Consider the following 9,904-nt stretch of genomic DNA (forward strand, 5'->3'; position numbering starts at 1 on the left):
AGTGAGGAGGTTAGCAGCAGTGGAGCGGAGAGTGCGGGCTGGGCTGTAGAAGGAGAGAAGGGAGGTGAGGTAAGAGGGGGTGAGGTGATGGAGAGCCTTGAAGCCGAGAGTGAGGAGTTTTTGCTTGATTCGTAGGGTGACAGGCAGCCACTAGAGATTTTTGAGGAGGAGAGTAACATGCCCAGAGCGTTTCTGCACAAAGATAATCTGGGCAGCAGAGTGAAGTATAGACTGAAGTGGGGAGAGGCAGGAGGATGGGCGATCAGAGAGAAGGCTGATGCAATAATCCAGTCAGGATAGGATGAGAAATTGAACTAGTAAAGTAGCGGTTTGGATGGAGAGGAAAGGGCGGATCTTGGCTATGTTGCAAAGGTGAGACCGTTACGTTTTGGTGACAAATTGGATGTGTGGGGTGAACGAGAGAGCAGAGTCGAGGACGACACCAAGTTTGTGGGCTTGTAAGGCGGGAGGGATGGTAGTGCCGTCTACAGTGACAGGAAAGTCAGGAAAGAGGGCAGGGTTTGGGAGGGAAGATAAGGAGTTCAGTCTTGGACATATTGAGTTTTATATGGCGGGCAGACATACAGATGTAGATGTCCTGAAGGCGGGAGGAGATACGAACCTGGAGGTAGGGAGAGACAGCAGGGGCGGAGTTGTAGATTTGGGTGTCATCAGCGTAGAGATGATAGTTGAAGCTTTGGGAGCGAATGAGTTAACCAAGGGAGTGAGTGTAGACAGACAACAGAAGGGGACCAAGAACTGACCCTTGAGGATCCCCTAAAGTAAGGGGATTGGAGGGGGAGGAGGAGCCCACAATGGAGACTGAGAATGAAAGGCCGGAGAGATAAGAGGAGAACCAGGAGAGGGCGGAGTCTGTGAAGCCAAGGTTGGATGGCGTATTGAGGAGAAGGGGGTGGTCCACAGAGTCGAAGGTAGCTGAGCGGTCGAGGAGGATTAGGATAGAGTAGGAGCTGTTGGATTTGGCAAGAAGGAGGTCATTGGTGACCTTTGTGAGGGCAATTTCAGTGGAATGTAGGGGATGGAAGCCAGACTGGAGGGGGTCAAGGAGAGAGTTGGCATTGAGGAATTTGAGGAAGCGGGTGTAGGTGACTTGTTCTAGAAGTTTGGAAAGGAAGGGTAGGAGGGAGGCTTCACGCCAAGTACCCCAGATTAGAGCCTTCCCATTTGGGTCTTTATGGCCTGGGCACCAGGGAAAATAATTTAAACATTTTGGTGCCAGAAAAAAGGGGTAGTGGCTTCATGCCATGAACCCCAGATTTGAATCTTCCCATTTAGATCTTCATGGCCCGGGCCCTGGGGAGAATAATTCAAAAATTTGGGTGCCGGCAAAAGGGGGTAGTGGCTTCATGCCACAAACCACAGATTTTAACCTTCCCATTTGGGTCTTCATGGCCCAGGCACTGGGAAGAACAATAATGACATGGGTGCCAGCAAAAGGGGGTACTGACTTCATGCCATGGACCCAAGACTTGAATCTCCCCATCTGGGTCTTCATGGCCCAGGCGTTGGGAACAACAATAAAGATAGGGATGCTGGCGAAAGGGAGTATTGGCTTTATAATAATAATAATAATGACATTTGTTAAGCGCTTACTATGTGCAAAGCACTGTTCTAAGCGCTGGGGGAGATACAAGGTGATCATGTTGTCCCACATGGGGCTTACAATCTTAATCCCCATTTTACAGATGAGGTAACTGACTCTCAGAAAAGTGAAGTGATTTGCCCAAGATCAAACAGCAGACACGTGGCAGAGCCGGGATTCGAACCCATGGCCTCTGAATCCCAAGCCCGAGCTCTTTCCACTGAGCCACGTTGCTTCTCTTTATACCACGAACCCCATATTTGAGTCTTCCCATTTGGGTCTTCATGGTCCAGGCACCGGGAACAACAATAAAGATTGGGGTGCTAGCAAAAGAGGGGAATGGATTCATGCCATGAACTCCAGATTTGAGTCATGCCATTTGGTTCTTTATGTCCTGGGCACCAGGGATAATAATTTTAAAATTTGGGTGCCAGCAAAAGGGGGTAATAGTTTCGTGCCATGAACCCCAGATTTGAGTCTTACCTTTTACGTCTTCATGACCAGGCACCAGGAAGAACAATAATAACATGAGTGTTGGCAAAAGGCAGGACTACCTCCATACCATATATCTAAGTTTTGACGGTATCCATTTGGATCTTCCTGGCCCAGGTGCCAGGAAGCACACTATCAATCAATCAATCAATCAATCAATCGTATTTATTGAGCGCTTACTATGTGCAGAGCACTGTACTAAGCGCTTGGGAAGTACAAATTGGCATCACATAGAGACAGTCCCTACCCAACAGTGGGCTCACAGTCTAAAAGGGGGAGACAGAGAACAGAACCAAACATACCAACAAAATAAAATAAGTAGGATAGAAATGTACAAGTAAAATAAATAAATAGAGTAATAAATATGTACAACCATATATACATATATACAGGTGCTGTGGGGAAGGGAAGGAGGTAAGACGGGGGGATGGAGAGGGGGACGAGGGGGAGAGGAAAGAAGGGGCTCAGTCTGGGAAGGCCTCCTGGAGGAGGTGAGCTCTCAGCAGGGCCTTGAAGGGAGGAAGAGAGCTAGCTTGGCGGATGGGCAGAGGGAGGGCATTCCAGGCCCGGGGGATGACGTGGGCCGGGGGTCGATGGCGGGACAGGCGAGAGCGAGGTACAGTGAGGAGATTAGTGGTGGAGGAGCGGAGGGTGCGGGCTGGGCAGTAGAAGGAGAGAAGGGAGGTGAGGTAGGAGGGGGCGAGGTGATGGACAGCCTTGAAGCCCAGGGTGAGGAGTTTCTGCCTGATGCGCAGATTGATCGGTAGCCATTGGAGGTTTTTGAGGAGGGGAGTAATATGTCCAGAGCGTTTCTGGACAAAGATAATCCGGGCAGCAGCATGAAGTATGGATTGAAGTGGAGAGAGACACGAGGATGGGAGATCAGAGAGAAGGCTAGTGCAGTAGTCCAGACGGGATAGGATGAGAGCTTGAATTAGCAGGGTAGCGGTTTGGATGGAGAGGAAAGGGCGGATCTTGGCAATGTTGTGGAGCTGAGACCGGCAGGTTTTGGTGACGGCTTGGATGTGAGGGGTGAATGAGAGAGCGGAGTCGAGGATGACACCAAGGTTGCGGGCTTGTGAGACGGGAAGGATGGTAGTGCCGTCAACAGAGATGGGAAAGTCAGGGAGAGGACAAGGTTTGGGAGGGAAGACAAGGAGCTCAGTCTTCGACATGTTGAGCTTTAGGTGGCGGGCGGACATCCAGATGGAGATGTCCTGAAGTCAGGAGGAGATGCGAGCCTGGAGGGAGGGGGAGAGAGCAGGGGCAGAGATGTAGATCTGGGTGTCATCAGCGTAGAGATGATAGTTGAAGCCGTGGGAGCGAATGAGGTCACCAAGGGAGTGAGTGTATATTGAGAACAGAAGGGGACCAAGCACTGAACCTTGGGGAACCCCCACAGTAAGAGGATGGGAGGGGGAGGAGGAGCCTGCAAAAGAGACTGAGAAAGAACGACCGGAGAGATAAGAGGAGAACCAGGAGAGGACGGAGTCTGTGAAGCCAAGGTCAGATAACGTGTGGAGGAGAAGGGGGTGGTCCACAGTGTCAAAGGCAGCTGAGAGGTCGAGGAGGATTAGGACAGAGTATGAGCCGTTGGATTTGGCAAGCAGGAGGTCATTGGTGACCTTTGAGAGCGCAGTTTCCGTGGAATGAAGGGGACGGAAGCCAGACTGGAGGGGGTCGAGGAGAGAGTTGTTGTTGAAATACTAGTCAGCAAAATGGGGCTGGTTTCATGCCTCGGACCCATGCGCCTCTGACACTGTGAGCCCCACTGCAACGTTGTGACTGTCTGACACTGTGAGCCCCCACTGCCCCCCTAACCCAAACCCCCAGCACCGCTCCAAGGGGTAGGGCCACTGCGACTGACAATGTGCCTGTCTGAGACCTCTGGGGGCAGGGCTGCTGTGATGTTGTGCCTATCTGACACTCTGAGCACCCACCTGGGGCATGGCTTCCAGCTCGTTAGACCTCTCCGACACTGGCACTGCGAGCTTATCTCCAGACTGTAAACTTATTGTGGGCAGGGAATGCATCTGTTTATTGGTATATTGTACTCTCCCAAGTGCTTAGTACAGTAATCTGCACACAGTAAGTGCCCAATCGATACGATTTAATGAATTAATGTCTGACATTGTGAGCCCCCTGGGGGAAGGGTTAGGGTTAGGCAACCATGACATTGTGCCTGTGTGACACTGTGAGCCCCCCACACTACACCAAGGGGCAGGGCCACCACAACTGACAATGGGCTTGTCTGACATTCTGAGCTCCCTGGAGGCAGGGCTGCCATAATGTTGTGTCTGTCCGACACTCTGAGTGCTCCCCTGGGGCAGGGCCGCTGCAACTTTGTGCCTGTGTGACACTTTGACCCCCTCATACCGCACCGAGGGGCAGGGCTACTGCAACTGACAATGGTCTTGTCTGACACTCTGAGCTCAGTGGGAGCGGGGCTGTAATGATGTTGTGCCAGTCTGACACTCTGAGCGCCTCCCTGGCACAGGGCCACTGCAGTGTTGTGCCTGGGTGATACTGTGACCCCCTCGCACCCCACCGAGGGGCAGGACCGTAATGACTGACAATGGGCCTGTCTGACACTCTGAGCCCCCTGGGGGCAGGGCTGCCATGATGTTGTGCCAGTCTAACACTATAAGCGCCCACCTGGAGCAGAACCACTACAATGTTGTACCTGTGTGACACTGTGACTGCCACCCTGAGGCAGGGCCATGTAATGTTGTGCCTGTCTGACCCTTGAGCCCCCACACTGCATTGAGGGGCAGGGCTGCCGTGTTGGACAATGGGCCTGTCTGACCCTGTGAGCCTTCAGAATCTGGTCATCGGGAAGAATGACTGAAAAAACCCCAGATTAGTCTTCCCATTTGGGTCTTTGTGGCCTGCTGCCTGGAAGAACAATTAAAATCTGGGTGCTGGAAAAAGGGAGAGCTGTTTTCATGCCACAAATCCCAGATTTGATTTCTCCTTTTGGGTCTTCATGGCCCAGGCTCTGGGAAGAGTGAAGAAGGTATGGGTGCTGGGAAAAGGAGGTTGACTTCATGCCACAAACCCCAGATTTGAGTCTTCCCATTTGGGTCTTCATGGCCCAGGTGCAAGGAGGAACATTAAAAATATGGATGCCAGCATAAGGGGTACTGGCTTCATACTGCAAAACCTACAACCCGTTGAGGTCTTCGCCGCCAAGGTGATGGAAAGAGTAAAAACAAAAATGGGTGCTGGCAAAGGGGGAAACGGGCTTCATGCCACAAACCTTATGTTTGAGTCTTCCCATTTGGGTCTTCATGGTCCAGGCGCTGGAAAGAACAATAATGTCATGTGTCCTGGCAAAGGGGGAATACTGGCTTCATGCCACAAACCTCGGATTTGAGTCTTCTCATTTAGGTCTTCATGGCCCAAGCTCTGGGAAGAGAAATTACAAATATGGGTGCTAGCAAAAGGAGAAACTGACTTCATGCCACAAATCTTATATTTGAGTCTTCCCATTTGGGTCTTCCCATTTGGGTCTTCATGGCCCAGGCACTGGGAAGAACAATAATGGCATATATCCTGGCCAAACTGGGTGCTGGATTTATGCTACAAACCCCCAGATTGAGACTTCCCTTTTAGGTCTTCATTCATTCATTCATTCATTTATTCTTTCATATTTATTGAGTGCTTACTGTGTGCAGAGCACTGTACTAAGCGCTTTGGAAGTACAAGTTGGCAACCTATAGAGACGGTCCCTACCCAACAGCGGGCTCACAGTCTAGAAGATGACCCTGGTGCCAGGAAAAACGGTAAAAAATATGGATGCCCCTAAAGTGGGGAATGGCTTCATGCCACAAGGCCCTAATTTGAGTTTTCCCATTTGGGTCTTCACGGCCCAGTCACTGGGAGCAACAATTAAGGTAGCGGGGACTGGTTTCATGCCATGAACCCCAGATTTAAGTCTTCCTATTTGGGTCTTCATGACCTTCGCACTGGGGAGAATTTAAAAATTTGGGTGCTAGCAAAAGGGGGTCTGGCTTCATGCCATGAACTCCAGATTTGAACAGTTTCATTTGTATCTTTTAATGGATGGGGCACTGGACGAACAATAAAAATATGCCAGCAAAAGGGAGGTACTGGCTTCATGCCATGAACCCCAGATTTGACTCCATTATTGGGCCTTCATGGCCCAGGTACCGGGGGCAGGAGAAATATTGATGCCGGCAAAAGGGGGCGTAACTTCATTCCATGAACCTCTGATTTGAGTTTTCCATTTGGGTCTTCAAGGCCTGGACACAGGGAAGAACAATAAAAATTAATAGTGGCAAAAATTAATGGTGGCAGAGGGTGTGGCTTCATGAAATGAACCCCAGATATGACTCCTTTTTGGGTTTTCATGGCCCAGACATTTGAAAGCTTGATAATAACATGTGTGTTGGCAAAACAGGAGACTGGTTTTATGCCATGAACCCCATATTCAAGTCTTCCCAATTGGGTCTTCATGGCCCAGACACAAAGGCAGCAGGTAATGTAAGCGCTGGCATAATGTGGGCTGGCTTCACACCACAAGCCCCAGATTTGACTCTTCCCACTTGGGTCTTCCTCGGCTGGGCACAGGGAAGAACAATAATAACATGAGGGCTGGCAAAAGGGGAGCTGGCTTTATGCCATGAACCAAAGATTTGAGTTCCCATTTGGGTCTCCATGGCCCCAGTGACGGGAAAAGCAATAGTAACATGAGTGCTAGAAAAAATGGCGGGGCTGACTTCATGCCACAAATCCTGCATTTGAGTGTTCCTATTTTGTGTCTTCATGGCCCAGGTGTTGAGAAAAATAAAAATTGACATGTGTGCCAGCAAAGGTGGGGACTGACCTCAGGCCATGAATTCCAGACTTCAATCTTCCTATTTTGGTCTTTATGGCCCAGGCACTGGCAAAAACAGTGAAATAGGAGTGCCAGCGAAAGGGGGCCTGGCCTCATTCTCTGAACGCCAGATTTGAGTCTTCCCATTTGGACCTTCATGGCCCGCGTGCAGGGAAGAACAATAAAAGTCTGGGTGAAAGAAAACGGGGGCTGGCATCATGTCATGAACCCCAGATGCAACTCTCCCAGTTGGGTCTTCATGGCCTGAGTATCGGGCACGGCAAGAAAAATTTTGGTGCCAGAAAAATGAGGGACTGGCTTCAGAACCTTGGGTAATTTATTCTCTCAGTTGGGATTTTGTGCCTGGGCTCTAGGGAGAGGGAAGACGGCTTTGGTTTTTCCACTTTCCCCTTGGTTGGACTCTACCCTTGGGTTTGGGGCTCGGCCATATTTGAGGCTCAACAGGTTGAATAGCTTCCCGCTCATTCAGACGACAATCACCGGAAGAATTTCTACCTGTATCATTCCCACCAGTCTACTCTACTATCTTTGCAGTGCCTGATGGACCATATTCCTCAGATTCTGGGCCTACTGAACAGGTTAGAAGCACCATTACCTTGGAGCAGGGTGATTTTCATCTTTCCTTAAAACTTGGGTTTGGGCAGTGTTGCTGAGCAGGAAAAGTTCAGGCCTGGGCATTGGAGGACCTGGGTTCTAATCCCAGCTCTGCCTCTTGCCAGCTCTGTGATCTTGGGCGAGTCACTTAACCATGCTGTGTCTCAGTTTCTTAACCTGTAACATGTTGATTCAATACCTGCACTTGGATTTGCTCCCTTTATTCACCTCTCCCTCAACCCCATAACACTTTGGTCCATAGCTAGGAATTTATTCAGATTAACGGCTATATCCCCTTACAGACTGTGAGCTCACTGGGTCTTCTTGTTCTGCTGTCTTGTACTCTCTCAAGTGCTTAGTACCCAAAGTAAGTGGTCAATAAATACCACTGATTGAGTTACTCTAGATCCAACATACTTTGGGTTTCCTAGCAGAGAATTAGATATTATAGATCTAAGCTCTCACTTCTGGCTTGTTCTAAAGAACTTGGTTTTTAAAAAGGGTCCAGTGATTAGTTGAGCCTATGTGCTTCTGCGAGATTGGATTCCTCCTGCATCCCTTTATTGAACTGATCTCAGTCCATGAAGGGTGTTTATGTGCAGAGCATTGTACTGAGTACTGGGGAAGGTAAAATGCAATCGACAGACACAATCCCTACCTATGAGGAGTTGACAATCTTCTGTATATCTTCAGCTCCATCAGGTACCGGACAGTCTCTAAATGTCTCTCTTGCATTTTCTATAGATGCAGGGTTCAACCATGACTCCCAGAATGATGGAGGAGAACCCGACAGGTTTGTGGGATTCTTCTGGCTGTGTGTCGGGCCCAGAGTGACTGACTGTTTTCACCAGAAGATTTGGTGTAAGAGAATGATTTTTCCCTGTACATTTTAATTCCCTTTAGGAGATGGCTTCTCCAGGGATGGCACAGCCGGCAGACCCTGGGACAAGATAGGAGGGGTCAGAGAAGACTTCCAGAGGAGGAGGGCTCCCCAGAGATCCATGGTAGGAATTGTGTGGGTAAGGGAATTTCAGGCTGATTCCATATCAGGGCTTTCACTTCTGCCTAGGGTCTTCTCCTTCAAAACTGGCCTAGAGGTCATTTTTACCCTCCAGTTTGAGAGCAGACCCTAACGCTCCTACATCCGGGAAAAACGAGGCAAAGATGCAGGCTGAAAGAGAGACGACTTCCATGTCCAGCAATGGGGTCGTGCAATTGTGTCTGTATCTGTGGCCAGCGGCCATCTCTGCAGCCCCATATTGCAGGGGGGCAGCAGAGGTGGTACAGTGAGGGGGAGTGGGAGGACAGGATATGAAGAAGTGGGATTGTGGGTCTGAACTCCCTTAAGCACTGCCACTAAGTGCCCCCGACCCTCCTGAGGAAGAGATTGCAGGGGGGATGCTGGTAGTCACGGGGAGGAATGGGCAAGGAGGAGGGCAATGCTTGGGGACTCTTTCTCTCCACATGCCCCTCCCACCCCATGCACTTTCCTTCCTTTGACTTAATCTCCTCTCACTACTCCCATCCCAGCCCCCGCCAAAATAAAGCCAGTGGTAGATAGAGAAGTGACTCCACTTTTGTGGACCACAAGCCTGCAGCCTGCCAGCAGGACCGCCGTCCTCTGGAATCCACCGGCAGACATCCCGGAATGCACCTGATTCACCGTTCCTGGACACCCCAGCCGAAACCACCCGAGCCACGGTAACAGAACGTTCACCGAGGTCGTCTCTGAACACCATGGGGTGCCCCCTGAGATAGGCCCCGGGACCCTCTGGTCTCATACACACAGGGAAGAATGAATAAAAATGTCTTAGCCCCAGTTTCAGGCCTGTTTGTGGTCCCCTGTTTCTGGAGGGTCTGTGCTTTCCTAAGGGGTGGGGTCTGCTGATAGGCAGGACAGGAGCTCCTTTCACAACCAAGATTTTTGCAGGTCAACGAACAGGTCTACCACATTCTTCCTCATAGCTGGCTGTGGGCTCTGCAGAGCAGGTAGGCCTGAGCCCTTAACCCCTTGAAGAAGCAGAGGAGCCTAGGTGATAGAATGAGGGCCTGGATTCTGATTCCAGCTCTGCCATTCCTCTGCTGCGTGACTTTTAGCAAATCACTTCACTTCTCATCAGTTACCTCATCTGTGAAATGGAGATTAAGACCATGAGCCTTCTGTGGGAGAGGTACACAGAGAATATGGTTCTGGACCCCAAGATACCCCATCAGCTGCCCATCCACCTCCACATCCAGCAGAAACTCCTCTCCTCTGAGCGTTCGTCTGGTTTCACATCATGAACCTCATATTTGAATCTTCCCATTTGGCTCTTCACTGCCCAGTCACGGGGAAGAACAGTAAGAACAGCGTG

General features: G+C 50.3%; 1 pseudogene; it reads left to right on the forward strand.

Annotated features, from left to right (window-relative positions):
• The first annotated feature begins 5,856 nt into the window (after nt 1-5,856).
• On the forward strand, nt 5,857-9,308 carry LOC119922463 (annotated as a pseudogene).
• The last annotated feature ends 596 nt before the right edge of the window (nt 9,309-9,904 follow it).

The sequence above is a fragment of the Tachyglossus aculeatus genome, unplaced genomic scaffold (assembly GCF_015852505.1).
Source record: "Tachyglossus aculeatus isolate mTacAcu1 unplaced genomic scaffold, mTacAcu1.pri scaffold_102_arrow_ctg1, whole genome shotgun sequence".
NCBI lineage: Eukaryota > Metazoa > Chordata > Mammalia > Monotremata > Tachyglossidae > Tachyglossus > Tachyglossus aculeatus.